The sequence below is a fragment of the Gymnogyps californianus genome, chromosome 1 (assembly GCF_018139145.2).
Source record: "Gymnogyps californianus isolate 813 chromosome 1, ASM1813914v2, whole genome shotgun sequence".
Lineage (NCBI taxonomy): Eukaryota > Metazoa > Chordata > Aves > Accipitriformes > Cathartidae > Gymnogyps > Gymnogyps californianus.
Window position 1 is genome coordinate 218,243,497 of NC_059471.1, and position 18,001 is coordinate 218,261,497.

The following is an 18,001-nucleotide window of genomic DNA, read 5'->3' on the forward strand; positions in this document are numbered from 1 at the left end:
CCCCTGGCCCCGCCCCGCCGCGCCGCGCCCCCCGGCGGCCCGGAGGTCCCGCGCCCGCCGCCCCCACCATCGAGACGGCTCCGGCCGCGCAGAGCGGCCCGGGGTCGGGTGTCATGGCGGGGGCGGCCGGGGCGGCCGGCCTCTGCCCCGCAGGGCCCGGCGGCGGTCGAAACACGGGGGGACGTGGCCGCCACTAAACCCACCTCACCCAGCCGGGGGCTGCCGCTCCCCGGAGCTTCACCCCTCCGCCCCCAGCCCCCTGCTCGCCATGGGGCCGCAGCTCGGCCAGCCTTGGCCTCTCCGGCCGGGGCCTGCCCGGCCTGCACCACCGGGGCAGCTGCCTAGGCCCCGTGCCCGCGGCTGGGCCCGGCCCGTGGACTCATGCAGGCTGGGAACGGTGCCGGTGGCAGGGAGGGCGGCCTGGGCGTGCTGATCCCCGCATCGCCGAGGGGGCCGGAGGGGTGTCCAGCAGAGCCATGCTTGGCACAGGGTGGGTGTTGTCCAAAGTCAATGGCAAAGGGTGAATCGGGACCTTAACGTGCTCATTTTTGTTAAGATTTAAGGCATGTGAACTCTGTGGCACGAGCTGCTTCCTTCTCACATTTATTCAGCGCTCGGGGTGGGAGGACAGTGACATCTAGGAAATGCTAAAATATCAGTGATAAGTAACAGTTTCGTGGCAGATTTCCTGAGGGGGTGGGTAAAACCCGTTCACTTTTTCTTTTTTTACTTATTTGTTGCTAGGCTAGTGTTCAGCCAGTTTCAGTCATGGAGCAGAGAAGCACTAGGGCCACTGTAAAGAGCGTGAGGAGGAGAAAGAGTCTGCAGCAGCACCGACTTGAGGCAGGCTTTACTGACTCGCTCTCTGAGCATCCCACCTGCGCCCCACGCCTCCGAGAAGTTTGTCTGCTGAGTTACGTGATGAAGAAGCTGGTGTTCACTCACGCGAGCAGTAACCACAACCCTAACACCAGCCATGTGAGCTTGGCCGTAAAGCCTCTTCATTGGGCTAAAACAAAGTTTTGTTGTCTAATTTTATTGGAAAAGATGTGCGCATTTCTGTGTGCTTCCTTGATAAACTACATCATGACCCAAAGGTACAAATTGGGGGTAATTCTGTCAAAAGTGATAGAATTGTTTCAGATTTACATGATTTTAGAGGAGAATCTGCCTTATTAACTTTATTAGATACAGAGAGAGAGATCCTTTCACCACTATAGATGAATTTGTGTCCTTTCCCTTGGCTATGTGTCCAACATGCTGATAAATTTAAAACTCATTTTAGGATTCCAATACTTGCCTGTCCTGCAATATGACTCTTGGAATTTGCCTCTGAGAAGAGAGAACTAGAGATCTTGGATCTGTGCTGACTTTGTGCCTATGAGAGATTCCTGGTCAGAGTAAAGGTGTGTGTTTCAATATTAATCTAAGTCTTGGAGCTATTGTTTTGATACTTCTCAGATGTTATAAGTACTTTCATTACCCTTTTTTTTCATGGTAAATTTTCTGCTTGGCAAGCCAGTAATGTATGTGTGGCCGCAGTGAAATCAGCTCTATGAGACCCCTTGGAATAAGACTAAAGGTGATTTTTATTATGGGACAAAGGATTGCGGGGGAAAAAACGTCCAGTATTCAGGTTATTTTTCTTACATTTTCATCACACCCCTTTTCTGGCAAGAATCAGCTGTAAGCTTGGTGGGTTTTTTTCACTTGTTTTCTTTGGTAACTTGTCCTACATGTTTAGCAAGGAAGAATAATGTATTAGGATTTTCTGAGATTGTAAGTAGGACCAGAGTAGATGTGTCTCTTATGCTGGACTTCTGTAGAGACCTCACCAACATTTCATAGGATCGTGGTGGCGAAATTGGCTGATGAAGAAAGTCCTCAACAATATGAAGACTAAAGAGCTTGTTCTCCTTATGTGCCCATATTGTGACAGCTATATGACTGGACATAACATTAATATCAAACAAGTAATGTAGCATATCATAACAAAAATTCTTTAGATACAGTATGCTGAGAGCCCGTAATAAATAATAATCAATATTACTTAACAGTTAATATTACAATTCATTATTTGCTAGTGTAGCACCTCTGCACCCTAATAATGGGCCACAGCTACGTTTAGCAAGGTGCAATACAATCCAGACAAGGAGATTATCGGACTTAAGCATGAAGAAACAGCATGTCAAGGTAATCAAAGAAGTGCAAAACAAAAAAAACCAAGGGGGTGATGCTGGTTAGCACGATATGTGATGGTCTTACCACATCATTAGCCTAACCATGGTATTACTGCACTGCACTAGGCTGCTGTTTGGAAAACAATTTCTGACCGCGTTGCTGTGTCATAAGACACACAGGATATCTGAGGGGAGGCCTGGCGTTTGATCGTTACTTTGATATCTCCTGACAATTTACACAAGCTGAGGACATGCCCCAGAGTATTTTTGGTTTAATGTTGTCTAAACACAAGAGCTTTTAGAATTAATTTCCTCAGCTTGTCTTGAAGCAAAACCAGGGAAGACTTTAAGCCCTGATGGGTATCTGGCTCTGCAGCCCTTCTGCGAGGGGTGGGGAGGGTGCTGGTCCTGTGCTCCTCCGGGCTTCTGCAGAGAAAGCTGCAAAGTGGTATTTTCTCCGAGAGAAGAATTTAATCTGCTCAGTGTGGAGGGCTGGGCCTTCTGAGCTTTCGGTCTCTACGAAACAGCTAATCACAGGCCCACAATTTCTAGCCTTTTAAGCGCTTATATGCTCCTGGACCATATTTGGGCAATAAAGGTTCTGCAGAACTCGAGAACGCTGCAGATCTGATCCTCTCCAAAGCTCCGGCCTCGCTGGAGGTACTGTGCTGCACAGGGCCAGCATGTCGTTTTTGCACGGCTCCTAAGCAACCTGAGTAAATAGAACATTTCGCAACCTTAACCACAGCGGTTGCTACACTTTCATCTATAATTATCTTTTGCATCAGAGCTCTCAAGAGCAACCGGCCTACCAGATTTTGCAGGATATTTTGCATTCAGCTTCAGTTTGTCTGCCTTTTCTCTTGCATTGCCAGTCAGGATAATATTCCCCAGACAAGAGGAGAAACATAAATACCCTGCAGACTAGAGGAACGTGCAATGTGCTGTAAGCCAAGAAATGTTAGCTCGCCAGCCTCACTTCTGATTGCTGTTTATATTCTGCGCACTTCAGAGCTTTGTTATTTGAACAAGGCCTTATAACTTGCCCCAAAAGGCAGCCAAATATAATTCTTGGTGTTTGGAAAACCTAACACACAAATTATATTTAGGAAAAGAGCCTATGACTCCAGGAGAACGAACCAAGGCTCTTCCCCTCCTCCCTTCAGTGTTTCTCAGAATTAATGTCAAAACTGTAGCTTGGCGATCCTGATATAATATCTGTTCTAGGCGCTAGATCACACTTCATTTCTAAGCCAAGAATAGAGCCCAGCATTCTTGATCATCGACATCCTATTTCTGGTCATGCAGCCTCCTAGCAAAATGTGTGCCTAATCCCGCTCTAGGTGTGAATCTTAGTAAGGCTCAGGCTCATTCCTCCGGTTCCAGAACTGGAGAGCTGTGCTCAGGCTCTGAAACCTGAAATGCTCATTGTGCTGAGGGTCTGAAGACACAAGTATCCGTACTCTGCCCAAGTCTTCGCTGCAGTGATCTTTGGATTTCTGACAAAAACTCCACTTTTTATGCTTTTTCACTGAACTTCAAATTCAGAATCAAAACTTCCTTAGAACAGGGTTCAATGCTTCAAAGAAACGAACAAACCCTCGCTAGCTAGTAGTCCAGCAAGTCACACAACAAAACACGATTTAATATGTCCTGACTGCTTGATGTGTAAATCAGTTATTTGAGTTAAAGAGTGGCAGCTTTTCAAGCTCAGAGGTGTATGTTAACAACATAGTTTTGGTTGTGAAATAATGCTCCATGTGTAGGAAAAAAGTGAGACAGTGTTCACCAGCCTTGCAGTCCAAAGACTGAAAGTTTGCATGTAGGACGAAGATGTAATTACGCGCGCTAATGCTCGGGGTGCAAGCCCGACGAAAGCCGGGCTAACCGCCCCGGGACTGGCCGTGGTGTTGGTCTGAAGCTGTGGCTTTAGGTACAGTTCTGCAACAGCGCAGGTAATGAAATCACAGCGACAGGCTGTCGTCGTTGTGAGCAGCGGGGGGAATTCTTATCGTGCCCTTCGAGTGCCTGAGTGGCCACCTGCGAGAATGAGTTTTATACGTTGCGTGCTTACACAACTTGGATTGTTTCTAAATTGTCCGTATCCATTATTGTGAGCATCAACAATACGCTAAATGACATACAAATTGGCACGATGACAACTTCGCTATCTCCGAGAGCTTGCGGCTGAGCTGCTCTTCCACAAGACTGTTTGACACAGCACAATGGCAGGCACACTCAGCTGCTTCATCTCTGTCCAAGACAGGGAGAACTGAGGTCACTGGTCAGAATAGCGGCTCCGTCCCAGCGCTTGAGTTACTGTTAATTTAAGCAGGGCTGGCATGGTTGTACCTTGCTCCTTCTTTCTGTTCACTCTGTGTGACTTTTGAAACGATCGGTGGGGAAACCAGGCTGATAGAAAACACCATGTAAACAGCAAAGCTGTTTCTTATCCACAGGCATTAGGATTTAAAAGTAAATTCACGTTTTTGTAACCTGGTGAGATCACCGTACTAGTTTAGTACAAAATGGTAAAAATCCTTAGGAATTTTACTATAGAACTGTGAAAGAGGCAGTCCTTTTCTGAATATATTTTTGCTGTATTAGAAACTAAATAATCATAAGATCATTCAAGATGCGTGTTTTTAAGTACACTGAATATGGACAGCATGAATTTCAATAAACAGTTGCCCTGGAAATGCTAAAAAGGTTGGAGGAAGGACACTAAATGATCAGCTTCTTCCTGTTTAGGAAAGCTGAAACACTGGTGAGAGGACAATAACATGAGAGTATTTTTCATTACTTACATCCCGGTGTGGATTTTAACAACAGCAAAGGATGCGAAACCTAAAATTACTGTATTTTCATACGTGCACAAGTAGGCGAACACTGATTTTTGTATCTGTTTGAACAGGAAAGAGGTCATACCTGTATTCAGCATCTGCATGTCAGCACGAGTAGCCACAGAAGAGACCGACACTTTGTTCGCAGTAGAATATAGCTGCCCTTGTAAAACAACCAGGGTCTCAGACCTGCGGGTTATTTTCCCTACTTAAGTAGCTCTCCCTGTTCTTGTACCTGCCTGCATCCTGGCCGGGGAGAGGCGAGCTGGCAGCCCGAGCCCGTGCTTGCTGCCAAGCCCAGATAGATAAACTGTGTTTTAGTGCGTTTCGTAGAGCTGGAGGAGAAAAGAAGGAAGCTGTTCCAAGACTGGTACTCTAGAAATCAGCTGGAGAAGACAGGGTCTACAGCCCCGGCCCTCCTGCGCTACACGAGGAAAGGAATACGCTGTGGGGATGGCTGGAAGACTTGGGAATTTGCTTGGATAGCCGTCGTCATGTCCCCAGAAGCCACAATAAGCCACAAAAAATGCTTTATAAGCTCATTACCCTCCAATAGACAAAACAGAGAAATGAAACTTCTGAGGTTGTACCATTTTTTTTTTCCTTATTAATAGCCAACAAAGTGTTAATTACCATACTGGGTACCATATAAACTCTTGGAGCCCTTGCCTTCAAGCCCTTATGGTTAAAAACAGGCATAAACGAGAAATTTTGCCCATTTAGTCACGGGTGAAATTTTTGGTGGCATTTCTGTGGCAAAACCCCAAACCCTATAGTGTAAACAGGGCAGTATAAAACTGTTTATTTTTTCACATGCCTTGCTGGCAAAATCCACGTTTTCCCTTGTTATCATCTCCATCCACTGAGCACGTTTGCCACCACAGCTGTTCCAGCAGGCGCTTCCACAGCAGATCTGTCTGTAGGTTCTGAAGCAGACACGTACACGTTAAACTTTAACCACGTGTATTAACATTTGCAGGGTCAAGGCCTAAATAAGACTAGCGAAGAAGACGAGACGTGGTGGTAAATCTAATGGCAGGAATTCACTTTGGAATTGAGAGAAGAATTGGATCAGTTCCTCTTGGGTTCCCGTATGATGTCGGTACTTAGAAAGCAGTTTATTCATGTACAAAGACAAATCTGGGCAAGGCAACAATGAAATCTACTCAAGGCGGCGAGCAAGCATGACTAAGAGGTCTCTTTCTCCCCAGTACTCTTTTCTTCTATCCTTTGGGTCGTCCCTTTCTCCTTCTTCTCTTTTTCCCGTCACACTCCCTCCCTTCTCCACGCTCATCCCCTGGACACGGGGGACAGGGTCACCCCAACGTTAATCCCCTCCAGCCCCGTGACGGTGCCCATCTCCGGCCTCTTCCCCCTTCCTCCCGGGGCGTTATTCCCAGTGACCCCGGGACCGTCCCCACCGGTGCTGGGTGGGGAACAAGGGGCCTTCCCCCTCCCGCCGCTTCTGCCTCCCTTTACCTGAAGGCAGCGGCCGCAGAAGGGCTCCCGCTGTCCCCACGTCCCGTCCCCCCGCCCCGGCCCCGGGGTCCTGCCCTCCTCCTGGCCTGGGCCTGTGTCCCCCGAAGCCATGAGCCACCACCCGCGGGCCTGCCCGCCCATCACTAAGAGCCACCCCGGGGGTCGCAGCTCGCCCACCCCGGGGACCCGCGGCCTGTCCCCCTGCCGCAGCGCGGTGTCCCATACCCGTCCCCGTTCCCTCAGCCCCGTCCCCGAGGCCGGGGCCGCCGCACCGGGCCCGGCCCGGGCCCCCTCCCCTTCCCGCCGCGGTGCCGCCCCCGGCCCAGGGCGCTGCCCCGCCCACCCCGCTTCGCCACGCCCCGCGCCCCCGGCCCAGGTGCCGCCCCCGGCGCGCGGCCACGCCCGCCCCGCCTCCGCCCCCGGCGTGCGGCCACGCCCCCGCGCGACCACGCCCTCTCGCTCCCCCCACCCCCCTCCGCCCCCCCCGCGCGGCGCTGGGCAGCAGCGGGGCCGCCGCCATTTTGGAGGCAGCCGGAGCGCCCGCAGCTCGCCGCCTCGCCGCCCGCTGTCAGCGCAAGCCCCGGCCGCGGCGCCCCGCCTCGGACGCGGCCCATGCCCGCCGGGCCGCCGGCCCTCGCAGCCAGGCAGCGCGCCAGCGGCCTCGCCGCGGGGCGGAGGGCAGGCCCGGACCCCCAGCAGGTGAGACCCGCGGCCGGGCCCGCCGCCCGCGCCGCCGCCGCCGCCGCCGCCGAGCTGTCACCGCCGCCCGCCCTCCCGCCGCCACCTGCCGCCGCGCCGGGGCCGGGGTTGGCCGGGCCGCGGGCTGCGCCCCGCCGCCGGCCGCTTCCGCCTTCCGCCGCCGGGGCCGGGGCGCTGGGCCCGGCGGGCCGCGGAGGCGGTGCGCGGCCTGCCGCCCCGCCAGCCCCGCCACCTCCTTCCCCCGCCGCCGCCGCCGCCTCCGCTTCGGCCTCCTCGGCCCGAGCGACACCCCCTCCCCACCTCCCAGACCGCCGGGAGGAATTGGTCCCCGGTCCCGTAGCGCTGCCTGGGCTGCAGGGCCGCGTCCAGCTGCCCCTGGTTCGTTTTTCACTGTTTTGGGGGGTTTTTAAATAGCCCGTAGCCCCGCTGGTGCCGGCTGCGCCGCCCCTCTGGCAGCCCTGATCGCAGAGGTCCACCTTTGAGTCCTTGCTCTCGGCCGTGCCGGAGTCCCACCGTGTCGTTTCATGCGATATCTGGGTTAAATCGGACTTTCTGCGCGTATCAGTGTTTGCTTTTTCATTTTGGGGGGGGGGGGGGGTCGACCTGGTGGGGATGGGTAATGGGAACGTGGGGATCCAGGTTCTCGTGACTCATGCCTAGCCGGTGGTTAATTGCTGAAGCTGTTGGGAGAGGTGGTGTTGGCAAGGTCAGAGGCCGGGGTCAGCCTTCTGGGGACCCGCTGGCTTTGGGTGTGCAGGGCCCGGAGCCTGAGGGAGGGACCCCGCCGGCTTCGCATGTGCAGTATGTGAAAATAAATGTCACTGTGCTGGCATCGTTAACGTGCAGAAACTGGGGTAGGAGTTGTAGCCACAGATGCAATCACTACAACACGTAATCTTACAGAAAGACAACTTCTTGACGAGTCTAATGAGGGCTCCCTTCCTAATTTGAAGGCCTTGTTTTGCACTACTTAAAAAAAAAAACCCAACAAACTAGGAAGTGAAAAAGAGAAACTGAGAGAACTTGGAGGGACCTGACGTATTTTTCATATCTTGATCTTCCACTTAAAAATTAATATTTTAAACACTGAAGCTTGTTTTCATAATGTACTTTATTTTCTCTCTCAAAAAAGAAAGGAAAAAGTTGTGATTCCAGTCCTGTCCAGAGCTACGTGTTTGAAGCCAAGCATGTAATCACTTACTAGCAGATTTTTGTTATAAAGCACCGTTTTAAGAATGATGGGAGAATAAACATTTATGATTTCTCTCGTTACTCTGACACTTAAAAGTAATCTGCCAAAATACTTCAGTGGTTAAAAAATCTGGTGGATGGTAGTATAGCAATTTCCATAGCAACCAATGGTGATATCATGGTAAGCAAAGTTAAATTTTGGAATGTGCAATACGAACACGTAATGATCTGTACTGGTTTGAGTGACACCAATAAACATTTGCTCAGGGGAAGATGACTGAGGGTTGGATAAGAATAAAATGGTTTGAAATTGAAAGCTTGCTTTGTTTTTTGTGTATTCGATATGCAGACATTTCTGGTGACTTTTGTACTTTCTTTGTATTACGTTGCAAATCCAGGGACCTAGGACAACGTCCTGTCTAGAAATCGTGGAAAATCTGTGGCGCTGCAGCAGCTTTCTGGGAAGAGCTCGGTCTGTAGCAGAATGGTATCAGACAGGTGGTGCAGAAAACGGCATTGAGGTTTTGGGAGGTTCCTGCAAACCTCAGACTGTGAGAGAGCGTCTGATGTCAAACATTTGTTCTGGGGATGGCAGGAAGCGCTGAAGCATCCTCCTTCTGAACCTGGCATTCGATGAAGTCTTGGTTGTGTTGTGGGAGGGACAGGTTGAATTTCTGAGTTCATAGTTCAGAAATTGGAGACTGTCAAAAATGAATAACAAAGAGAAGACTGTCTTGAAGAGCTTATGTTTTGTGTTTTTTTTTTCCTAGTAAGCAAGCATCCTCAGTCTGTGGGCTTAAATTATTTTTAGAAAACTCCAGGCTGCTGTCACGAGCGGCATCGCCTGTTTTGCAGTGCTTCCCTGTGGGGGAAGGCTAAAGCCCCTGCAGCCCCCCCTTCTGCAGAGGGGTGCTGGTGGAGCTGTTACGGGCCGGCAGTGCTTCTGAGTGGGGCTCCCCCCACCCCTGACTCACAGTTTGCTGGTTGAACTGGGAGTCAGCTGGAGTGAATTAAATTCTCGCTGTCCCCAGGTAGTGTGATCCTGAGCTAGAAGGAGGAATCATTTAGTTACGCTTCCCCTCCTCTTCGGTAGGGAGATATCCCAGGCGTAGCTGATCGTGTTTTTCCATGCTCTGTGGAAGGAACACTTCATCCGTGTTCTCCCCTGAGTTTTATTGGCTATCGGCTAAGGTGTCAAAGGGAAACCAAAACTGTTTTCTTCACGGAGAATACAGAAGGACATCAGTGGTACAGAAGAATTTCAGCGAAGAAAGGTGTTATGTTTGAGGAGAGCTCGGGGCGGGGGAGCAGAGGAGATGGGCTTTCTTACTCTGTGTTTCTGATAATAAGGCACGTAGAAGTGTAAAAGCTGTAGATTATATGTTAGGGAAAATGACTTCATGTATGTAACCAAGTAGTATGTTTTCTTAACACAGTGGCTTGGAGTCTGAAGTGTTAGTGCCTGAAGGGCAATAGCTAGAACAGTGTAATAAGCTCAGCCATAAAAATGGGCGAATTGGAATGCCAAGGAATAGAAGAGTATCTTGGTATAGTAAATGTTTCTGAAACAATAGTAGAATGACAAGAATAACTGGGAAACGGGTGTAAATGACACCGGAGAAACGGATGAGGTCAGTGAGTTGAGAGCAAAGCAGAAGCTGAGTGACAGAACTTTTGAGAACTTTATAGGGAGGAATATTTGTGGGAGGTCTTGTTGTTTTGCTAGATGCAAAATTATTGAAAAACTAATTGAGGAGAGCAGAGTTAATAGACTGTATTGATGAATGATGTCAGCTCTCCATCTGAGCAGTCAAATATGGAGCCACAGTTCAGAGCAGCAGTCTCTTACTCTTAGCCCTATTTATAGGGTAACACAGTTCTGTTCTTAATTATGTTTTATGGGCTGGGGAATCGGTTTGACTGTTTGTTACCTCCTTTTCAAGGAAAATCTACAGATGTCAGTGGGTTTATATAAGGATCAGGGAAAGAATGTGGCCTCTGTGTGACCAATAGTAGCAACAAAGGAACTTAAGTGTCTTCTTTGATTCAATATTATTAGAAGCAAAAGTATGTTGTCTTTTCTGTCCGCTGCTATGTTTCTAGGGCGCTTGTTTCTTTAATTGCGCTTTTCTCTTTCCCTCTCGCTGTCTATATTCCTCCCACCATCCTCCCCTCCCCCTGTGATGGACTTCTCTGCTCCTTGTTTTGATCTGCTAAAACAGTCAGCAGTGCAATAACCAATATTGACATTATTATTACATGCCTTGGCTATTTTTACCTGCGTGTTAACTCTGGTAGGGGGGGAAACTCGGGCAAATAACTGTTAGTTCTCTTGGGAAATGAAGCTTTCATAGCCAAGGTTAAAAATCTCAGACTAAAAAAGCTCGGATTTTGGTGGAATTTGAGTGCCACACACATCGCATACATGGTGTTCGGATCAGGTCTGCAAATGGGAAATTTGACATCACTGGCTGAATTAGCAGTGACGTTCTCTCTTTTTGCTTATTAATGCCATTTAGTCCTAGATAAAGCTGAGACAGTGCAAGTAGTTACAGTAATAAATGGCTACATAGCAATGCCTGAAGCCTAACTAAAATTGTCATCTTTGGCGGGGGTCGCTTCAAACTAAACACCATGTGGCACCGAGCTTTGGAAAGGGGGTTGTCAGCAAAATTAGGATGAGCTAGCTGAGGAGAAAGTAATGTCAAAAGAAGGAAGTTAAAATCATTAGTCTGAGCGTGGAAGCTCTGCAGCTGTTGAGCTGTGACTGCTGACTGCTACTGATTTTCCCTCTCAGTTTCTCTTTCTTTGTGTCTACCTGTTTTCTCATTCTGTGGATGAATTGTAAGCTCTCCGGGGCAGCGGCCATGCCTTCGGCATGCGTGGTGCCCGGTACAGGGGCAGCCTGTCCCTGAAGTGGTGCCTCTGGATGTCACTGCGTGGCAAATACCAAATTTCTTACCATGGTCAATGTCGTGTGCTTAAGGACAAAATCTTATCTGGATAGAAGGGAAAACCGGAAGGCATGAGAAGCTAACATTACGGTTAAATGGCAAAGTTCAAGAAGTTATTTGAGCCAAACAGGCAGAGCTCAGAACTATTTCCTTACCTAGGCAAAATAAGAAACGTGCACCAGCTTTTGTTTGGTAGGTGGCATAGTAGGCAATCTACATGGTTTGCAAAGAAAACTTTCCAAACATATTGATTAATTGAATTCAAGGTTTGAATTCAAGGTTTGTGTTCAGTTGGCAAATGTCTCTGCTGTTCTTTCCAGTATGCCTGTGCTAGTTGTCTTTTTTTTTTTTTTAAATTTTATTTCAGTTCTGCAGTTTGCTGCTATTCAGAGCATTGTGGCCTGCAGTGACACTGATAACTATCAAGTCACTTTGATTCTGATTTTGTTTGGCAGAATTAGGAGCAATAGCAGCAAAGCAGAGACTGGCACTGCTTACTGGGAGAAAGACAAAAAAATGCGAAGACTGCAGTAGTGGAGATGGTCTTTCTTGCTGCAACCTACAGGAAGGAAGAAGGAAATAGAACACAAGATACTTCAGTTTCAGTTTTGTCTTTGATTTTTCTACGGTAGACTTAATTATGTTAGCTGAGAAAATGCACAATGGGTATGCCTTGACATTTTGTGATAAGCAACTTAGATTCTCTTCTGCACAGCAATTTCTTCCTTGCTTTTCATTCCTCCTAGTCTTACAAAACCTGCAGATTGTTTCAGCTTCTTACTTTCACATGCAGTGGGGTGGGATGAGAAAGGTTGTGTTTCTTTAGCTGTTTACTTTTCATTTCTTCCTTCAGAAGATCCTCTGGTATGCCATTTAATATAATTCTTTTATGCTAAGACGGATTTCTTTTTTTAGAAGGATAATTGAGACTATAAGCTAACAGGTTGAAAACCGTATCCCGTCTCCCCGAGCCAGAGGACTATGGGTGCAGTTCCACCGCGACATCAGTGGGCCGAGTCCAGGTTGCCATGTGTTGGCCTTAATATTTGTGTGGTACGCCACTTCGGAGAGCTGAGCGGGCTGAGTGCTAACCCTGCTTGGAGGGAGTAGTTCTCAGCTGGATCAGCTCCCTCAACCAGCTCGATGTGTAGTTGCATAAACAGCGCTGACACAAGGGAGGATGCGGGAACGTGTGACCCAGGAAGGAGAAGAGTAAAAAGAGCAGGTCTCTCGCCGTCTGGATTTAAATAGGGTGTGGTTCAATTTAACTAATCTTAAGTTTGCAGTGCAACATGTTCCTGGTCTGTCCCTCCGCGTTAGTGCTGGTCCCATACTTAGAGGGAGCCTCTACAGAGATAGAAGACTACCTCTCCCTCCCCTGCTCATTTTCTACTGGTTTATATTACTTAACAGGCATGGTAGGAACAGATGAGCACTGCTGCTGGAACGTTTGCTGGACAGTTTAAATATGAAGGGGTTGGGAATAGTGGGGCTGCAGCAGTGTTAACAAAAGCCGTGATTCCGTGTTAGATTAAATCAAACGAAGCCTAGTGAGTAGAATATCCAGGTCATCCTCAGAGTCTCAGGCTTCAGCTCCTGAGCCAGAGTACCCGATTAATGGTTAACAGATGCTCAATCAGCACTCTATTTAACAAATTAGAAAATACTAAATGATGGATTTCAACTTAGTTCTATTGCATGTTATCCTTTTGTTTTTAATATGATTGTTTTTCTTAGTGCACAGTTGTTTTTTACTACTTCTGCATTCTCCCATTCCTTTACTATATTACTTTTTAACATTACATTGCCCATGGTATATCCTAAATTTTCTTTTATCTTTTTTATTTTCTTCCATGACTTTCTAAGCCTTCCCCCCCCCCCCCCAACATTGTGTTTCAGACTCTGCCTTCACTTTCAAGGGGCTGGAGACCTCTCACTGAAGTTCACGCATCTATGATGTAAATGCCTGCTTCTGAGGTAACCATTTAGGATTCCTTTTTTAGCCAATGGAGAGAAACAGATGCTTATTTTCTTTTGATGCAGGAGTCTAAAATAGGGCTGAGTTTTGCTGTAGAAGTGCTCATTTCTATCCTACTGCAAAGTGAGTCTGGGTGACTAATTCAGATTAGTCATCCATAGTATAAATATCTACACGTTAGGTGAGACAGATCCTATTGCAGAAGACTCAGCTTGCTAGGCAAAGATTCTGATGGGGACCTCCTCATCTCAGTGAGGTTGCCTTCTCGCCCTTGATGGATTGTAAGGTGAATGAGACATTGGATGTGTTTTGCAGTGTGCTATGGTCTTAGCTCTGCTTGATGAATCTTCTTCCTCTTTCATAGCTGACTGATAAGTTTGAGGTTGAAAGCAGTGTCTATAAATGATTCAGAATCATATAGTTATCTATTTAAGACCAATACAATAAAACAAACTTAAGTTTTTGTCATATACATGACCAGCACAGTTGGTTTTCCAGATGCTGTTTGAGATGTGCAGGTGCTAGCCAGAGGAGTAGCTATACGTTGTGATCGTCTGCCTAGTTTGGGTCATAAATAAGCAGTAAGCTCCATGGTGCAGAAATGGGATTTCTCCATGTTTCTTCAGTGCTTAGCATGAAGAGGACCCTAAGCTGAAAAGAAGTTTATCACTTATTTTAGTAAATGTAAATATTGAGTTTTTTCCTTGTACTTTCTAGAAAGACTATTTATGAGCAGTCCTAGAGCCTGCTACATGTGTCTGAGTTTTGTGAAGACTCCAGGATGAAGTAGCAGAGTAGTTTACAAAAATATGAAGGGGCCTGAGGATGCCAAATTTTGCAGAAAGGTGCATAATGTTTTATGGGTGCAGTGCCAGGAATAAATGCGTATTCGATGTCATTGATGTTACACTGTACCCACTGTTTCCTCTTACAAAACAGGCAGCTAATTTCATTACTTCTGTTTTTCCTGTTACTTCTGTCATCTTTGTTCTTAGCTAACTGTAGTCCCTATAAAATAACTGTTACAAGTAATTAGTGTTAATACCTGTAGTGCTTTCAGTGTGGCAGCTTTCACGCGCTGTGTCCATGGCCTCCCCAGTCCTGTTTTTCCCCTCCATTTTACATAGCAGCGCTGCTAAAGAATGTTGTGTCTTGCAGAAGAAAACCTCACCGCTTCGACTTCATTTTTCGTGAGTGAAATTTTTTACTCAATTGAAGTGAGCTTATAAGTGCTGTTTTTTAAAATACCTGAAAGAAAATGTTGGAATGAAGTGGTGCAGTTCCCAAGAACAAAACTATTTAATTATTTTTAGTCTTAGAAGAGACCAGCAAGTAAAAATATTTAGTGCATACTTGGGGTTTGGATATATGCTTGAGTTTTTACAAGGAACTGTGAAGTGAAACTGAATCACCTAGTAGTCACAGTATACATTTGCCATGTGAGGAAAATATTGTTGCATAATCACGGTTTGTTGTTAGAGCTGGTGGACTCTGCCCCGGTCATGAGTATATTATTTTGGGAAAAGCAGAAACTTTACCAAATCACTAACAACCAAACAGCAGATCTAGTGTTTGGAGAAACAGGAGGATCTTGAAGGCCCTTAATAAAAAGAAGCAGTTTTCCGCTGACCTACGTGTTTTAAGTTTTAATAGATGAAAGGCAATTCTTGCTGGAAGGAAGTCACTACAATTTACGTATATTGGCTGGTTTAAACTCCGGCTGCCTAATGGGGAAGAGATGGGGGAACACCAGGCAGTGTTGATGGAAGATCTGTGAAAATTCATCGCAGTGTCTGAAGTAATAAGCCAAAATAACATTGAAAGTATAATTATTGGAATGGATGCTATGCCTGAAAATGGCAAAATATTATGTGTGTTAATGTTAGAGACAATTTTGAGGTATGTGATTAAAGAAAATAGCAGGGCAGAGAAGATAAAAACCATACTGGGTAACCTGCCATATTTAAAAAAAGCAAGGGGAATTCCAATGATACATGTGGAATTCTAAATGTATTTCTCATTCACAATTTTTGGCATGTATGTAACTTGTCCAGCTTGATGTCAGCGATATCGATTAGGCCGAGAGTTAGGGTGGATGTTTTACCTGTTAAATAAGAGGGGAAAAGATTTGTTTATGCGTAATGCTGAACACCACCTTAATATACTGTGAAGTATACTGGTGGGATTGAGAGAAGACCCCCCTTATGCTCCTGTAGTCCCATCCTGTTTTTTGTGTACCTCCTTCTGAGGGAGCGGATGCTGCCTGCTGTCAGGGACTGAATGCCGCAAGCTGTTTCTCTATAATGCTATTTCTTACTTGAAACCTAGGATGCTTCCCTTTCCCTCACCACTTCTTTGTTCTTACTTGGACTGTTACAGCAGCGGTGGAGGGGAATTTAGCTTAGGCTCCTGAGGTTATGTCTGTACCATGCGGCTGAACGCGATGCAGCGAGATCTGTGGACGAGCTGTAGAGCTGGAAGGAGTCCCGTTACGTCACCTCCTGCTCAGTGCGGGGCTGATGTGCCTTCTCTGTTTTCAAAACTTGAGCTGGTGTCTCTGTACAGCATTGTACTGCACACGTAAATGTACCAGCTTGCTAAATGGGGAGGGGCATCTATTAATATGGTGCTTTATCGTGCTATTCAGATAGAGAAGCAACAAGAACATTATTTAAAATGTCACTATAGTATTTCCAGCTGAGAAAAAAAACCACACGTTACTTTCAGAATCTGTAGAAAGCAAAAAGAACTCTCTCTTCTTTAGAAGGGATTGATAGTCTTCTGTATTCTGCATGGTTTGAGAGGTCACGGTTAAAATTAACTGGAAGATATTTCACTCAAGCTGAGTTGCTTGTGAGGCCCATTGAGGTTCTGGGTGTTCTTATGAAAGTTACTGAGGTACTGTGCTCTCGGCACTGGAGGGAATGCTTGTCTTTGCAAGAACGGGGCAAACGTTTCTGTTGCTTATAGCGTGCTTTGCTTGAAACGCAATTTCTGACTTGGGAATTGTTACTCAAATAGACTTTGTGTTATTTGCAAATTAATATCTTACGATGACTCCTTATAACTGAGTATTTAGTTGCAACACTAAGCAAGCTTGAACACAAGGTTTTATGATAGTCAGGGGTGGTCGCTAAGATGATACTCTGTTCCTGCAGCTATCGTAATTTGCATTCTCTGAGGTATTTATAGAGATCAAGAGTACTTAGTGATGATCTTTTGTGCAAGGTTGATGTTATTTTTTTTTTTTCCCAAAGTTTGTACAACCCCTAGAATATTAAACTTGGAAAAATAAATGTTATCCTTTTTCAGTCAGTTGAAATCTTCACCTTTTCTGTTACAGAATCTGTGCTTTTATTAGTGGTTTTGGTTATGATTAAGGCCATTTAGTTACAATGTGAACTGCTTCTTAGAATTTGTGCTTAAAGCCATAGTTTGACATGCATTTAAGCTGGCACTACTGCCGAAAAGCGGTCCCCTTCTTGCTGTTCCTGCCCATTCTTCGTCACTTCTCTACCCTCCCTCCTTACTGGCACAAGCATTTGTGCAGCTATGTTGTGAACCAGTTTGGGGGAGTGATTGAGCTGAAATTTTGTTCTGCTAATACTGCATGGAAAAGGAAAACAATTTTTTTTTTTCAGCCGTGCAGGTTTAAATACATGGCAAACTATGGCCTAACATCAGCGCATAATTCTGGTTTGTGATTTCAAGAGCAACCTGAGCTTTAATGTTTATTTGTCCAGGTAAAGCCCGTTGAACTCCTAAGGGTGGGTCTGAGATTCCCAAATGATTGTTTTCCTTTCAAGATGTTTTCTGATGAATGAAGCTTAGCCCATAAATACAGTTTAAGTGGTGCCATGCAGGGAAAACAGGCTGGTGGTCCATTGTCATATATAAGATTTTTCTTCTGAATTGTCTTAATATTTATTTTATCTGTAGAACTACGTAAACTTTGTGTGGACTGTGTCTGTATGATGTCCTGAAAGATTAAGGAAATTAAAATGCGTATGTTGTTTAATATCCTGTTTTAAGGCACTGATTTGTTACAGTTTTGACAAAGCAGTATTGTGCCTTGTTTCCATGTAGTTTGGTTGGTAGAACAGCGCAATGTCAGAACATTCTGGTAAAAACTGCAGCATGCAAAAAATGTAGCTAGAGGCACAAATGCAGTTTTGAAGCTTTGAACTTGTATAAAGGACCATTAAAGGAATGCAAGCAGTTGTTTTTCTTGCTCATTTGAGGACATCGCGGTACTGATAAAATAGGTGTATCTGAAAGGTACAGCTCTTGATCTTCTTGTAAAGCGCAACAGGAAATCTTAGTTTGCAAATGCTGCTGCTTTGCTATCTAATAGTCTGAGCGGAATGATGTTTCTTTTGTAATATTGCCTTATTCTGTGTGTGTGGCAAAAATAAAATATCCAGGGTCCAGAGATCAGGGTGGTAAATGACTTTGACAAACTGGGTTTTCTGAAGAATGCTGCTTGTGTGCCCCAGTAAATACCACCATCTCACTTTTGAGATAATAGTCTAATTAATAATATTTATTTCTGAAGGGTTTAACTGTAGCGATCCAGGAAAAAATTTAATTTTTTGCTTAAGCAACATGTAGTAAACAGTCTAAGTGGCATCAAAGTCTTGTTTATTAACGTAAGGAGCGCAAGTGAATGAGGACTGG

General features: G+C 46.1%; 1 protein-coding gene across 1 annotated transcript in view; it reads left to right on the forward strand.

Moving 5' to 3' along the window:
• Window positions 1-7,087: 7,087 nt before the first annotated feature.
• PPP6R2 (protein phosphatase 6 regulatory subunit 2) overlaps window positions 7,088-18,001 on the forward strand; it is a 106,456-nt gene continuing 95,542 nt past the window's right edge. The window contains 1 exon segment of the mRNA XM_050901326.1: window positions 7,088-7,201. The gene's annotated coding sequence lies outside the window, so the exon portion shown is untranslated.